Source organism: Phacochoerus africanus, chromosome 1, assembly GCF_016906955.1.
Source record: "Phacochoerus africanus isolate WHEZ1 chromosome 1, ROS_Pafr_v1, whole genome shotgun sequence".
NCBI lineage: Eukaryota > Metazoa > Chordata > Mammalia > Artiodactyla > Suidae > Phacochoerus > Phacochoerus africanus.
Genome location: NC_062544.1, coordinates 79,441,066 through 79,456,750, shown reverse-complemented (window position 1 = coordinate 79,456,750; position 15,685 = coordinate 79,441,066). Strand labels below are relative to the sequence as shown.

The 15,685-nt window shown below is 40.1% G+C and overlaps 1 protein-coding gene and 1 non-coding gene across 4 annotated transcripts in view; one reads left to right on the top strand and one right to left on the bottom strand.

Moving 5' to 3' along the window:
* Window positions 1–15,685, bottom strand: part of CTNND2 (catenin delta 2) — a 1,041,823-nt gene that overhangs the window by 361,838 nt on the left and 664,300 nt on the right. The window lies entirely within an intron of this gene.
* On the top strand, window positions 13,648–13,754 carry LOC125113968 (U6 spliceosomal RNA). The gene has a single exon (XR_007131653.1). It is a non-coding gene; the product is annotated as a U6 spliceosomal RNA (small nuclear RNA).

Here is a 15,685-nt window from a genome sequence, read left to right as displayed (position 1 = left end):
CTCATCTATGCAGCCTGGAGGCAGAGTCTTCACCAGTGTTCTCAGGTGCATACTATGTGACTTGATGTCCCTAATGTGAGTGGTCCCCTGGGGAGGCCACGTGTTAGTTAAAGGAGGTTACTAGAGGCACTTTTCCTGAATTGCCTCCAGGGACACTTATCACTCTCCAAAGTCGGATGAGTATCCATGGCTTCAGGGATTCTTTCCACCTGCCACACTCAGAAGTGTGTTCATTCTCTTTTCCTGCTTCTGAATCAGTTATAAAGTGAGAGTAGCTCAGAGGCCCACATCTCTAAGATAATACCCAAACCACAAAGGAGTGTGTGCCCACAAAGGAATGTGTTCATGAATGCCTATGTGTGAGCACATGGCGTGTGTGTGTGTGTGTGTGTGTTCATGGGCACCCAACAAAGAGGCCAACTGGTGGAGGCAACCCATTGGAAGGAAAGCCTTCTTATTCTAGTGTGAGACAGACCATATGAGACCTGACTTGTGATGGGTGTGCTGTAAAAAAAAATTATAGGGGCCAAGGGGCTGAGGGAAGCTACACTGGTTGAGAGCTGCCTATGTTTTTCAATAGGTTCACTCTGATAGTGGTTTTCATTCTATTATCTCACTCCACTGTCTAACGGGATTGTTTTATGCTCATATTAACTGATGTTCATGGAACAATTTCCTAAAGGAAAAAAAAAACATTGTTCTGAAATGGAGCAGGAGCCCCCACAGTCCTTCTGCCCTATGTCCCCCACCTGCCTTTTGTCTGTAGAAAACTTTAGCCAAAGAATACGTTTAATCAGAAAAGAGAGAACATGCAGAAAGAAAAACAGTCAAGCAAGACAAAATAATAATAGTTTAGTCATTGAGCAAAGTCAAGGACCTTTAGTTCTTCCTCAAGGGCTATAGCTAATATTCTGAGCCATAGTCTTTGAGTGGTTTTATAGATACTGAAAACTCCACCAAGTGAAAGAAGTGAACTACATGATGAACTACAGACTGTAGCCATTACATAAGCTGCTCCATCTTACATAAGTCTAAAAACTCACCTCTAGGAAATGGGAACAAACTGACCCTGGAACCGAAGACTAACTGTACTTAAAACAATCAAATTATGATCAGGCTACTGCATGACCAACTTCAAGGCAACTGTCAGAGCTGATTATGCTGGTCTGCATGTAGTCCCCTTCCTCTAACTATACCCCCGTGAAACTCCCCTTTAAAAGCTTTTGCCCACTGGTTGTCAGCTGGGGAGTTGGCCTTTGGACATGAGTCCACCTGCTCCTCCAGTTGCCTGCCTCCAAAATAAAGCAGTTTCCTTTCTACCAACCTTGCCTTTTTATTGGCTTTAGAGCAGTGAGCAGCCAGACCCCACTTTTGGTAAGAGTCCTACAAGAAAACATCAGTGTATAGTTTGATTTAACCATCTAAAAGTGTGGATTATAGAAGATTTTGCAGAATAAAGGAAATTTATTACTTTTAAGTACCTTCATTACATTGGACTCATAGTGCTGCCTATTAATCACTACATGTAAAGATGTGTAATTAGTGTTTTAAATTGCATGCCTAAGAAACATTACCCTTTGCTTAGATTACAATTACATTTTTTTTTAAAGCAAGCTGTCAACCTATTGCATTTGCAAACCTACTTTTAACTTACCCAATACTGTTTTAGAAGCAGGAGTAAGCAAATCTTTTCTGTAAAGTTCAAGACAGTAAATATTTCAGGTTTTGGAGGATGGTCTCACAATTACTCAGCTATTCCATGTAGTACCAAAACAGCCATAGTCAATACATAAACAGGGAGCCTGGCTGTGTTACAATAAAACTTTATTTAAAAATCAGCCTGTTGGATGGATCCGCCAACCCCGATTTAGGGAATAGAGTTTCACTTTCCCCCAGGCTCCTCTAACCAAAACCTCAAAATTGGTGATGAATCATATGCAATGTGAAGTCTTTGTTAATTTTTAAACAGGCTTTGGTTTTGTTTTTATTTCAAAAAACAAATTTAGCTTCGTTCAAGGCAAAAATATTCAGAAGCAATTAATAATGATGCAAATCCAAGTAATAACTATATTGCCTGGATTTTTCCCATTTGGATGTTCCAAGTCTGTTTGTTACAAATATTTGAGCTCTTCCCTGTGCTAGGTGACGGCTGAAGAGAAATAAACCAAACTACTCCCTAATAGGGTTCCTGCTCCACAGAGCTGAGATGCTTTCAGTGCCTTGTTCATTCCAACTCCAGCACTGAGGCAGGCCTGGCACCTAGTATGTGTTCAAAACATCTTCGCTGATTGACTGAATGGCTATACCCTATTTGACGCATCTAAAGTGAATCCTAATCTTCCCCTCACACTTAATTTCTTTTGCCTTCATTGTTTCTATTTATAATGCCGTTTTCTAAGGTTTAAAACTCCAAAGTCATCTTTGGCGACAGCTCGAGGATCCATCCCTCACTCCATCCTACACATTATAATCACTGTAATCTTCCTACAACGCAGTTCTGATTCTGTCAATCCTCGTTCATAACACCTGGGAAGTTGTCCTTTACTTTGAAAAACAAAGGCCTGCTGCTCTTCAATGTGGAAGTGACCCACAGGGCCCAGATTTACCTGTGTTCTCTCTCTGGCTTTTTGGTGACTCACCCCCAGTCCACTCCCCTTCTCAGGGCCCTGGGACCCCATGAGACACAGGCATTCAAAGTCCTCCCCCACAGCACCCTGGACTGCCTTTTCCAAGCACTCCTGTATTTTCTCAATACATTTGTGCTTGGTGTTTTAGCTTCTGAGGATAACTTTATCTCCATTTCCCAACACCATTACAATCAATTTCCACTCCCCCTCCTCCGTGGAGAATTGCAGGGCACGGATAGGGCCTTTGCTTTACAGCTCCTTTTGTCCTTGTCACAGTCTGCTGGAGCAGGTGGAGAGCTCAACATTACTAATCTTTGGCGCAGAAACGTGACTGCCTCCTTTTCCTCTGGATAAACTCCCATTGGTTCCAGAGCTTCTATGGGCTTGGGCCTGATACTCTCGTCTATCAGAATCTAGGGCTTTTTCAGTTAGAGTCAATTCTTCGAGCCATGTCCGATTGTCAGCTCTGTCACCCAGAGGAAAATCCTCAGGTTGTTCAGAGTGACCTCCCCTCTCTCCTCCTCCTCTCTGAGAAGGACTTGTGTCATGGGCAGGAGGCAAGACTAGGGTTCCATGGTGATCAGGTCCAAGGGCAGCACACACTTCTAGCAACAAGGACCCAAGGACAACATCCCTCTTGGCCTACCTGGTCCTGACACCTTTCTGCAAGCCCCTGATACTCTGGAACTTCTGCAGGGATCCTGTGGATACATCTAGAATTCCTGCAGGCTGAGAGGAAGGGGAGCCTCCACCCCCACCCCCCCGCCGCCACAATGCCATGTCGTCTCCCTGCTTAACTACTTGGGCTCTTCAGGATCCCACATGGGAGCAGCCACCAGCTCTTTCCTGGGGTTTCTGATGTGTCAACTCCTACCCACCTTGGCTGAACTTTGGTGGGGGATGGGGGGGTGGAAAGGGGGAATGGGGGTGGAGACTAGGGCCTGCTGGGTGCCGTCATGAGGATCCCACACAGCCACAAACTCCAGACTCATCCCCTCTGAATTTCTTAACTTTCTGATTCTTTCTGGATCTTTCGACTTCTTTCCAGATTTCAGGAAATCTGCTTTTGTGTTCTCTCTAGATACCTGCTTGCTCTCTGATCAGCCTCCAAGCTGTGGTCTGGGGACCCCGTAGGTCTTCTTCCCCCAACTACTTCGCAGCCTGGCTTTTTAAAAATCAAAGAATCTTGCTGGCATACCAAAAATTAGCTAACCATTTTAAACATCTATTTGAAGCTTAGAGCTGAGCAATACTCTTCCGGTTCTTAGATTCCTCTCCTTGTGAGGAAGTGAATGCCTCGCCAGCAGTGTGGGAGGAGGCAACCAGGTGTGCTGGTGGGGCTGCCAGATAAAATACAGGATGCTCAATTAAATGTGAATTTCAGATAAACAACTGATAAGTTTTTAGTAAGTATGTCCAAAATACTGCACAGATCGTATTAAATATAACTGATGGTTTATCTGAAATTTAAATATAGCCAGGTGTCATGTATTTCATTTTACCTCCAAAAATAATTAATTCTTTTGTTTGTTTGCTTGCTTTTTAGAGCCACACCTGTGGCATATGGACATTCCCAGGCTAGGGGTCGAAGATACTAGTCGGGTTTGTAACCCACTGAGCCACAACGGGAACTCCAATAATTATTAATTCTAATTTCCCAGTTTTTCTTCGGTTGTGGTCACAATAAGAACTCTAAATAGAACCAAACATGGCTAGTGCTGAGGATTCAGGAATGAAATATATCTGCTCTTTTAAAATATATCTAATATTTTTAAATATATCTAATACTTTAAAATATATTTGAAATATATCTGATATTTTAAAAATACATCTAATATTTTTTAAATTACAGTCTTCTTTATACTACAATGAATTGTAAAAAATGGGAAAAAAAAGCAATGATTCCATATGACAATTTCTTTAGTAGAGGACTATAGCATTCTGTTATCATTTTATTTAAGATGAAACTATTTAGGGATTGGTGAAGACCTTATGCTCCATGTTTCTAAAATATTAATTTATAAATAATTCTATAATTCTATATACCATTGACTTTTTTTTTTTTGCATTTAACTAGCTTTTATGGAAAATTTTTTATCGAGGAAGGTTTTTTTTGTTTTTGTTTTTGGGCTGTGCCCAAAGCATATTCCTGGGCCAGGGATCAAACCTGCTCCACAGCCATGACCTGAGCCACTGCAGTGACAATGAAGGCAAGTTTTATTTTAGCATTATCATTGTTAGCAGAACCTGACAGAATAACTGGGAAATTATAATTAATGATATTTTGATTCAAAATATGTTATTAATACATACATAAATGAGGATATCTATTTCTATTAAACATTGGAGGAAATTTAGGGATCAACTGATTTCTGTAGCTGGGTAATAGAAATAAACGGCTATTCAACTTCTCTCAGTAATTGTGAGAACTAATTAATATTGTAGACTATGTTGGAGTTCTGCTATTAAAAACTTCAATTTTCAGTGTTTTAGCTCAATGACATACTCATTGGTCTAGATTGGCAGGCTTTGCCTTGGCTGTGGAAATGGATGCCTAAAATTCCTAATATTTGTTGGGTCCTACACAGTAAGCCTGAAGCAGAGTTTAACTTGAGTGAATTTATAAATAACATTGGATTGAAACATTAAAATGTCTTAACAGCCAGTAGACAAAAAGTAATTTCAGATAGTTCTTGAGCGGTTAATAAAATAAACCACTTTTGGCCATTACCCACGTGGAGTAATGTGCTTCGAGAGACCAAAAAGTAGGAGGCATTTGATCCCATTAACTATTATTTTTTTTAGAGTCCTTTTTAAACAATTTACTTTATTGTTCATTTACAATGTTGTGTTAATTTCTAAAGTACAGCAAAGTGATTCAGTTATACATATATACATTCCTTTTCATATTCCTTTCCATTACAGTTAATTACAGGATACAAAATTCCCTGTGCTGTACCGTAGGACCTTGTTGTTTATCCATTCTATATATAACAGTTTGCATCTACTAATCCCAAACTCCCAATCCACCCCTCCCCCATCCCCCTTTCCCCTTGGCAACCACAAGTTCGTTCTCTATGTCTGTGAGTCTTTTTACTGTTCTTTTTACTAACAAGACTTCTAAATGTTAACACTGATTCCAGACCTCAACTAGAGGATTACAGCCAAGAGAAAAATACTATCTCTGGAACATATAATTAGGTTACATTTTTCTTTATGGTGAAAATTAGGATCAATAGTTATCATTTATTTACCCCTTATTAGCTGCCAGATAGGTCCTAGGCACTTGAGATGCATTATCTCTTTTAATCTTTAAAAGAGCTCCACGAGGTAGGTATTATTCTTTTATCCCCATATCATAGGCTAAGAAACTGAGATTTATCACCTAGCTTAGGCTCAGACAGCCAGTTAGTAGCAAATGAGGCTTTGAACCTACTCACCGTGGATTCCCTAGTTTCACCTGCTATACATCATTTACTACATCCTTTTTTCACTGATATAACAGCTTCATGGTGCCTCTGCTAGCACATAAACTGGAAAAATAATACTTTAATACTCAGAGAGCACACTTAGGTAGGTACATTCTTGCATAATTGCTAAATATTGTTACTACTCATCTTGCTTTTCCCCTACAGCATAAAAGATTCCAAATTACCCACTGGATTGAATTCTGAATATCTAATAAACCTTTATGCATTCCTATATTGTACTTTGTCCTTTTAAGTATAGTTCTTGAGCTATTTATAGGTAATTTTTAATTATCTTTTAATTTCCACTAATTCCTTTTAGCCAAGAAAATATCTTCTACATAAAGCATTTTTCAAATTCTGAATCTCACCATTTTTTTACATTCAAATGATTATTATTTCATGTAATATGTAATGTAGAATTTTTAAAGCAGAGCTTTCAACCTGGAGTTCTCAGGTGTATGGATGGATTTCCTCAGCCCTCAAGTACCACTGGAATTGTATATGGAATTTTGCCAGGATATTTGAATACACGCAAAGTTGGTAATATTACGATGCTCATAGCTTTCATTAGAATATTGGTTTTTTTATGGCAACACCATAAAAAAATCACTATTTTTTTAAACACTCTTTTAAGTATTTTGTGCATACTTAAAAGACTTTTTAAACACTCTTTTAAGTATGTTGTGCATTAAATACTTAATATTAAGTCACAATATTACTATTAATATTAATAGTAATATTAATTAATATTAATTAATTAATTTAATATCATTATTAATATTGTGACTTGGTTTGGCCACATGTAGAATGAGGATGGTATCAGTTCTTATTTTATTGTTAACAAGTATAGGATTGTCGTATAGAGTCATTAAGCAAATATGCACAAAATACTTAAAAGAGTGTCATTACATAGTTGTTTCATATCACTATTAATATTGTGACTTGGTTTAATGCATAAAATACTTAAAATACTCTTGTATTTTGTGCATATTTGCTTAATGACTCTACGTGACAATCCTATGCTTGTTAACAATAACATAAGAACTGTTACCATCCTCATTCTACATGTAGCCAAACCAAGTCACAAAGAGGTTAAATGATTGGTCCAAGGTCACATCAGCCAGGACCCAGATGAGCTAAGACTTGAACTGAGATAGCTCACACTCTCAACTGTATCCTCTACTGTCTCTCTGAATTTTATATGGCATATGGAAGTTCCTGGGCCAGAGACTGAATCCGAGCTGCAGCTGTGACCCACACTGCCAATACTTTAATCCACTGCACCAGGCCAGGGATTAAACCTGTGCCTCGGCACTGACCTGAGCCATTGCAGTCAGATTTGCCATGGCAAGAATTTCTCATTAGATTATTTTAAAGGGTCCATGACTTCAAGTGTAGTACCGAGTGGATTATGGTACTAAAACAATACCTGGATTTTGATGCTTCTTTGTACTGGAGCTCCTGCCAAAGCTGAGCACAGTCCTTGGGTTAAGTTAGCCTAAACCCTTGGACTCCTGCCAGGGGCATGGATGGTGTGTGCAGAGGTTCCATGGGGAGCCCTCTGTCACCCCTGTTTTCGAGTTTCATGATCCCTGACTTTGGTAGGAACAAGAAAGCCTTTAATGCACAGACTCTCTCATCTTTCTATCCCTCAGCAATGTGTTGCTCTAGTACCTGGCTTTCACCAGCAGCCAATACTCTGAGTCCAACTGCAATGACCACCATGTTCCTCAGTCCCTCCACTGTTAGTCACCTGGCCAAACCCCTAGCCTGGTGACATCTGGCTGGCTGCCTACTCTACCTTAAGTGTTGGACATCACAGAAAATAAACCCCAAACTAAGCCACAAAGCCTCCCTTTACATGACAACCACTCACATCAATCAAGTGGGCTCCCAGCCCTGCCTTGAAACCTCCCAGTTGTTCTCCAGTCCCTGAACCCTCCCACTCCTGAGGAGGTAAGAGCACGTGCCTGCCTGCTCCTCCACCCGCCACCCCCAGCTCCCAGGGCTTCCCTGCCATGCTCAACCTGGCTTTTATCTCAGCTAGAAAACAAAATCAGCCCCTTCTTTTCACCAGATCGTCCAACCCTGCTGTCTGTACTAATGTCCTCTGCCTTTCCTTTTCTTTTCTTTTTTGTCTTTTTAGGGCTGCACCCATGGCATATGGAGGTTCCCAGGCTAGCGGTTGAATCAGAGCTGTAGCTACAGTAACACCTTGTCTGTGACCTACACCACAGCTCATGGCAACACTGGATCCTTAACTCACTTAGCAAGGCCAGGGATTGAAACCATGTCCTCATGGATACTAGCTGGGTTCTTTTAACAACTGAACCACAGCAGGAACACCTCTATTTTTCTCAATGAAGTGTCCCCATTCTCTTTGGTACCATTAAATCTGCTCCTCCCACATGCAAGGTCCTTACCTACAATTCTCCCTCTCTCTCCTGCACCACTAATTTTTTTAATCCTTCTTATGGGATATTCCCACTAGCATTAAAACGTGATGTAAATCTCTTATCCGAAATAAAACAAAATAAGCAAACACCCCCCCCCCCCGCCACACACACTCTTACTCCACACCCACCTCTAAGTACCTTGCTATTTTCCTTTATTCTCCTTAGGAGAAAGAGAAATGCCTAAATGTCTCAGAAATGCTTAAAATAATAATAGTACCAAAAATAAAATATTAATAGTGATATTAAACAACTATGTAATACCAAACACTCTTTTAAGTATTTTGCGTATATTTGCTTAATGACTCTACACGATAATCCTATGCTTGTTAACAATAACATAAGAACAGGAGTTCCCGTCGTGGCGCAGTGGTCGACGAATCCGACTAGGAACCATGAGGTTGCGGGTTCGGTCCCTGCCCTTGCTCAGTGGGTTAATGATCCGGCGTTGCCGTGAGCTGTGGTGCAGGTTGCAGACGCGGCTCGGATCCTGCGTTGCTGTGGCTCTGGTGTAGGCCGGTGGCTGCAGCTCCGATTAGACCCCTAGCCTGGGAACCTCCACATGCCGTGGGAGCAGCCCAAGAAATAGCAACAACAACAACAACAACAACAACAAAAAGGCAAAAAGACAAAAAAAAAAAAGAACTGTTACCATCCTTATTCTACATGTGGCCAAACCAAGTCACAAAGAGGTTAAATGATTGGTCCAAGGTCACATCAGCCAGGACCCAAATGAGCTAAGACCTGAACTGAGATAGCTCATACTCTCAACTGTCTCTACTGTCTCTCTGAATTGTATCTACATTTGATGCCTACATATCCTCACCTATATTCTGGTAAAGTCAGTAAGTCAGGGTTTAGCACCTCATGCCAAACACCCCCTCCCCTCCCCCCCCAAAACCTCAGGCTGTGAGATCCAATGATAAATTCTCAATTCTCACAATACTGGCCCTGTCAGCAGCATGTGACAGTTAGGATTACCTCCTCCTTCTTTGGCTACTGTCTTCTTGATGCAAGAACAGCACTGTCCTGGGTCTTCCAGTTCACTCTGTTTTCTCTGCTGGATCCTCCTCTCTGCAAAGCCTTTACAAACTATGGGGCCTCCTGCACATCTTCTCTAGTCTCTGAGAGATTCTAATCTCTTGACATTTACATGATGATGACTCCCAAAGTTTTCTTTCACCGGTTGCCTGAGTTCAAATTTCCAGTCTCCACTTGGATATAAAATGGTACCTCAAGGAGTTCCCGTCACAGCGCAGCAGAAATGAATCCGACTAGGAAACATGAGGTTTTGGGTTCTATCCCTGCCCTCGCTTAGTGGGTTAAGGATCCGGCCTTGCTGTGAGCTGTGGTATAGGTCACAGATGAGGCTCAGAGTCTGTGTTGCTGTGGCTCTGGCATAGGCCAACAGCAACAACCCCTAGCCTGGGAACCTCCATATGCTGCGGGTGCAGCCCTAAAAGGACAAAAGACCAAAAAAAAAAAATAGTACCTCAAGATGGAGAAGCCCCAAACTATTTCTACCTACCCCTCTTGCCACCTCCCAACCTGCATATCCCCTGGAATCTCACATCTTAGGAAACGGACTCCCTATTTCCTGCCACTCAGGGGAAAAACAATGAAGTTGTCTTTACCTCCTTCTTATTTCTAAAACTCTAAATTCAATTCACCAGTCCATCCTGTGGGCTCTACCTTCGATATACTTTACTTCCCAGGCACCAGCCAGGTCTGTGCCTTAAGACCCTTGTACTTCCACTTCCCAACAGCTCAAATACTCTTCTCTCAGATGTCTGTTGAATAACACCCACATCTTATTTCAGTCTTTGTTTTGTTTTGTATTGTTTTCTGTTTAAGGTCATGCCTGCAACATATGGAAGTTCCTGGGCTAGGGGCTGAATTGGAGTCACAGCAACATGGGACTGAGCTGTATCTGTGACCTATGCCGCAGATTGCCAATACCATATCCCTAACCCACTGAGCAAGGCTAGGGACTGAACCCATATCCTCATGGATACTAGTTGGGTTCTTAACCTGCTAAGCCACAATGGGAACCCCCTTATTTCAGTCTTTATTCAAATGACCCTTCCATGGAAAAGCTCTCCCTATTGCCTTATTTAAACCAGTACATTACTTCATTCTCCATCTCCTTACCTTGCTTTCTTTAGAACCTTTTATCTACCTGTGACTATATTTCATCATTTAAAGTCCCTTCCCTTTGATAGCCAAGTAAGATCCATCAAAATAGAAATTGCATTTATACCTGGAATAGGGTCAGGTCCATAGTTTACACTTGTATAAATATTTGTCAAATAAAGACTGTTAAGACTTACACCATGATTTTGTGCAATATAGATATTTTTAAGATGACCCTAAATAAATATTTCTAAATTTTAAAATGTATCTTTAATAAACATCCTCAGGAAATTTTGTAAAGTTATTTGCAAATTTTTGCATGACAAATTACAGAGTGATTTCAGAGTTTTATACCATTTTTCATATCTGGATTTTCTTTAACTCATGGGCACAATATTTTAGTTATAGCATCATTTACTCTGAAATGCATAGGGTGTTATCTGTCATGCCTACAGCTGTAGAGGTACATGCACTGACCTGGTAGTTGAGAACACTAATCACATCTGAGATGGAAATGATGTTGAGTGGTTTGTACCATTCTACGCAGAATTCATCTTCAAGGTCATTAGGCACAGGCATTAACTTGCATTCAACTGGTATAGTTCACTTAGAAGCAAATATCAAATAGAAGTTAACCTCCTTTTTCTTCAGTTTTTGTAGTCAGTTGACATGTTTTGACAGGAAAGAGTTCTTTAGGAATATTAATATAGTTCACTATCAATTGTATAAGTACAGTTGCTTCAGCTTTTACTATTTTTTTCACTTTTTTGTTGTTGTTGTTGATCTAAATATTAGGCTCCTCAGACATACTAGTGACAAAATTGTGGTTTCAAAAACACCTCTGTGGGTGAGGAAATAGCAAAGAATATTAAACATTTAGTCAGCCCATGAATTGAAAAGGAAAAGTATCTTAAAGTGAAATGACAAAACATATTCTTGAATCTTCAAAAATTCTGAAAAGTAACACCAATTCTTAAGATTAAAAAAACAATTTAACACAGCTTTAGGTAATCTGTTTTCCAGCTTGATAAATATGAAGGTGTTCTGAAATATTATGCAATAAATTATATCTCCTATATTAAAAATTCTCACATGTTATCCTCCCTTTCATAAATAAATACAGAGCTTAACAGTGCATTCAAAAAATCAGTTTATCATCTTTCCAATACATGTGACATAAAACTAAAGTTGTAATGGACCCATCACCAAGCAAAAGAGAATTCAAACAGTTTGAGCTATCAGTAAAATCAACATAAAGATGGATAACATTTTATGAAATAGGGATTTTCTATACACGCATGTTGCTGCATTCAAAAGATTGGCTTTTCCATTTTTGACACTTGCAGACATGAATGATTATAAAGATTATTAGATTAAACCAATATTACCCCCAAAAGATCATCCACTGGGTCCTGCAGCATGGCTGCCAGCCCATCATTCTGGGACATCTCCATCTCTGCCCAGGTGACAAGAGTAAGAGGACCCAAGTTTAAAGCCTCCAATGACAGCATCGGGCCAGAGAAAGTAATTTACTGCTAACATTATACCTTTCTTTATCATGCACACACATTCTGCTATTGAAGAAAGTTCTGTCATTGCTGAAAGAGCCATCCCAAATCATAGCCTTCTCAATGCAAGACATTTTGATAATGATGTAATAAAAATGTAAAGTTGGAATTGTGCGAAGTTCATAAAAAAATAAAAACTAATACAGTTGAAAAGGAAAGATGGGACACTCAGGAGGGAACAGATTGCTTGGTTTCAAGAGATTGGTGAAATGCAGACCATATGCATGTACACATGTACGTGTATGTAGGCAAGCATGTACGCACACATGCAAGTGTAATGAACAAGTACAGGGTCAAGATGTGGTCGTTGCTGAAGAGATTTTGAACATGGAAGACTGGCTCACAGCACTACCCTCCCACATTTGATTCTAAAGCAGAGACCAGCTTCCCAAGTCCAGCCCCATATTCCCACCCCTTATGACCCTGATCTGAGACACAATGGAATGTCTCTCAGCCCTGCATCCTTCTGAACAAGGTGAAGGCTCACACACTGTGGCCCCTGGTCACGTGCTGTCTTCCCCTCCCCTCCACATATCTGTATTTTCCTTACTGGATAATTTTTTGCTCCCTGCATGCACCATGCTTTTCTTTCATGTTAACTGCTCATCAACCTGACTTAGAAATTGCTTCTTCGCCATCATCTCACCCAGTTTGCTCCAGAAAACCTTCTCCACCTCTTATGAGTAAATGCTCTTGCTCTGACTTTCAGAGTCCACCATTTTCATAGTATGTTACAGGGCTAAAACTGCCGATCTGTCACTTTCCACAGACATTCCAAAGTTTCTTGAAAACAAGAATACATCTTACTCATCTCTGTAATTTTAATGATGTCACAGTATTTGCTGCAGAGAATCTCTGATGACATAAAGAAGGCATAATTGCATAATAATATGTAATAAGCATTTACGAACTGCCTCCAAAAAAGATTAGCAACATAAATGCACCATCCCACATGAAGTGTCATTTCTATATATAAAAAGGCAGCAAAATTACAACGGGTGATTTATGTTTTCAATATCTTCCATAATTGCACAATAATATATACGTATTTTGAGTGGCCTCTTGAATTCATTTACTATGTAAGCTCTTTTCAAATTTTTATAGGTTGATCATTTATTATTTTCATTGACACTGCTTTCCCTGTTTTTGAACTTGGCCCTCAGAGGAGAAGGAGCATCTTTTGCTGACAGCTTCCTGAGGGCAAATAATATGGCTCATGGCTCATATTTTCATTTCACATTTCTTCCACATACTTCATGCTTTATGCTTGCTTTTTCCTTATCTTTAGGATAGTTTTAAAAAGTGGCAGACAACAAAGACTTTAAGAATTCTCTTTAGGCTCAAAGACTTTAAAGTCAGCACTGCATTTTCCTTTTCCACTGGAATTACTTGCTTCTTGCTCATTTCTGCAGCACATATACTAAAAATGGAACGATACAGAGAAGATCAGCATGGCCCCTATGCAAGACTGAGACCCATATTTGTGATGAATTCCATATTTTTACAGACTTGTGGTTGTCAGGGGTGGGGAGTGGGATGGGATGGAAGTTTGGGGTTAGTAGATGCAAACTATTACATTTAGAAGGGATTGACAAAGTCCTACTGCACAGCACAGGAAACTACGTCCAATCTCCTGGGATAGACGATGATGGAAAAGAATATAAAAATGAACATTAAAAAATGTATATACATTCTAAGTAGAGCAACTCGAAACATAAAATGATCTCTAACAAAAGTACATGTACTATTTTATGGGAAGGACGTACTTATATTTGTACAGAATTTCTTGAGATTTTTAATATTACTAAGACCACCTGGGAACAAAGAAAGCATTAAATTTAGACTTTGGTGACATTTTTTTTTTTTAAAGAAATACCTGCTTTATAAAGATCTTTGTCAACGCTGAGGATGAGTCTTCCATGTCTTTTTGAACATCCCCTGCCCCGTAAACCACAGTAAGTTTGAGGAAGAGACTCACATTCTCTCTATCTTATTCTAGTGTTAAAAATCATGGGAGTGCCCATTGTGGTCCAGCAGAAACAAATCAGACTAGGAACCATGAGGTTTCAGGTTCGACCCCTGGCCTCGTTCAGTGGATTAAGGATCTAGCATTGCCATAAGCTGTGGTGTAGGTCACAGATTCGGCTCAGATCCTGCATTGCTGTGGCCATGGCACAGGCTGGCAGCTGTAGCTCTGGTTTGACCCCTAGCCTGGGAACCTTCACATGCTGCGGGTGCAGCCCTAAAAAGCATAAAATAAAAAATATGAATGTTGTCAAATGAAATATGAGTAAAAGTCAAGTAAGAAAGAAGCTGTAAAGTCACCTGTACTATTAGTAAATAGACTCAGAGACTGTGGCAAGCTGTAAGTTTCTGCAGACCTACTACCTCTAGGTAGTTTAAAGAATATAATACAGACTCTTGACTTATTAACTCAATGGGTGATCAACTAGTGTATTGTCTTCTTTACAATAATATACAAAACTTCTTTCAAAGGCTTTTTCAAAATCAATATGTCATATATACCTCTAGTCCCTAATGCTAAAATCTAATAACTTTGTTAAAAACCTAAATTGACGTTAGCTTGATAAAAATATGGTGGTCTTTAGTGGCGCTTTCTTTCAGTGTGTTGACAAATATTTTGATTAATATTTTCCTGATTTTTTCCTCTAAAAGATAAATTTCAGGCATACTAATCTTTAGACTCCAGATGAAATTGTGTGTGTGTGTCTGTGTGTGACTGTGTGCATGTGTGAAAACTGGATATTTGCGAAGGCTCCATTCCTCTGGAAAATCCTTTTTGCTTCCAGATTTCTCAAATTATGTAGGGCTCTGTTTGTTTTTTCTTTCCTTTTTCCCGTTCTCTTCCCTTCTTTGGACAAATCTGCAGGTTTCTGTAGCCCCTCCAGGGGGAGCCCTGAGAGAGGCAAAAGAGATCACAGCTGAAATTGCAAGATGGATTTGAATTTTCCAGAAGTAAGAAGGGTAAGGGGCATTTCTGTTGAGATAAAAGCATGTGAAAAAGCTGAGCAGCCTCAGAGGGCATAAAATCTCCTGAACGGCAGTGCACAGATCATACAGGTGGAACAGGGGAGAAGGGTTGATGTGAGAGGTTCAAGACTTCAGGTGGTACAAGGTTTCGAAGACTCTTTTATTTCAGGGTGTGGATTTGGATTTTATTCTGTAGGCAAAAGAGTACGAGTGAAAGCCACTAAGAAGGGGACTGATGTGATCAAGGTCATTTTGACCACGGTGTTTTCGATGGCAGGGTCAAGGGGGAGGATGTCTGGAACTGAGAGAGTTAGGGTCGATGGGAGTGGGACCAGTGGCTTTGCATCTTTCCAGGTAAGTGATGACCAGGGTCTGCCTTAAGGGAAAAGCAGTAGGGTTGGAGGGGGAAATCTAGATGTGTGGGATGCGTTGAAGGTGAAGCT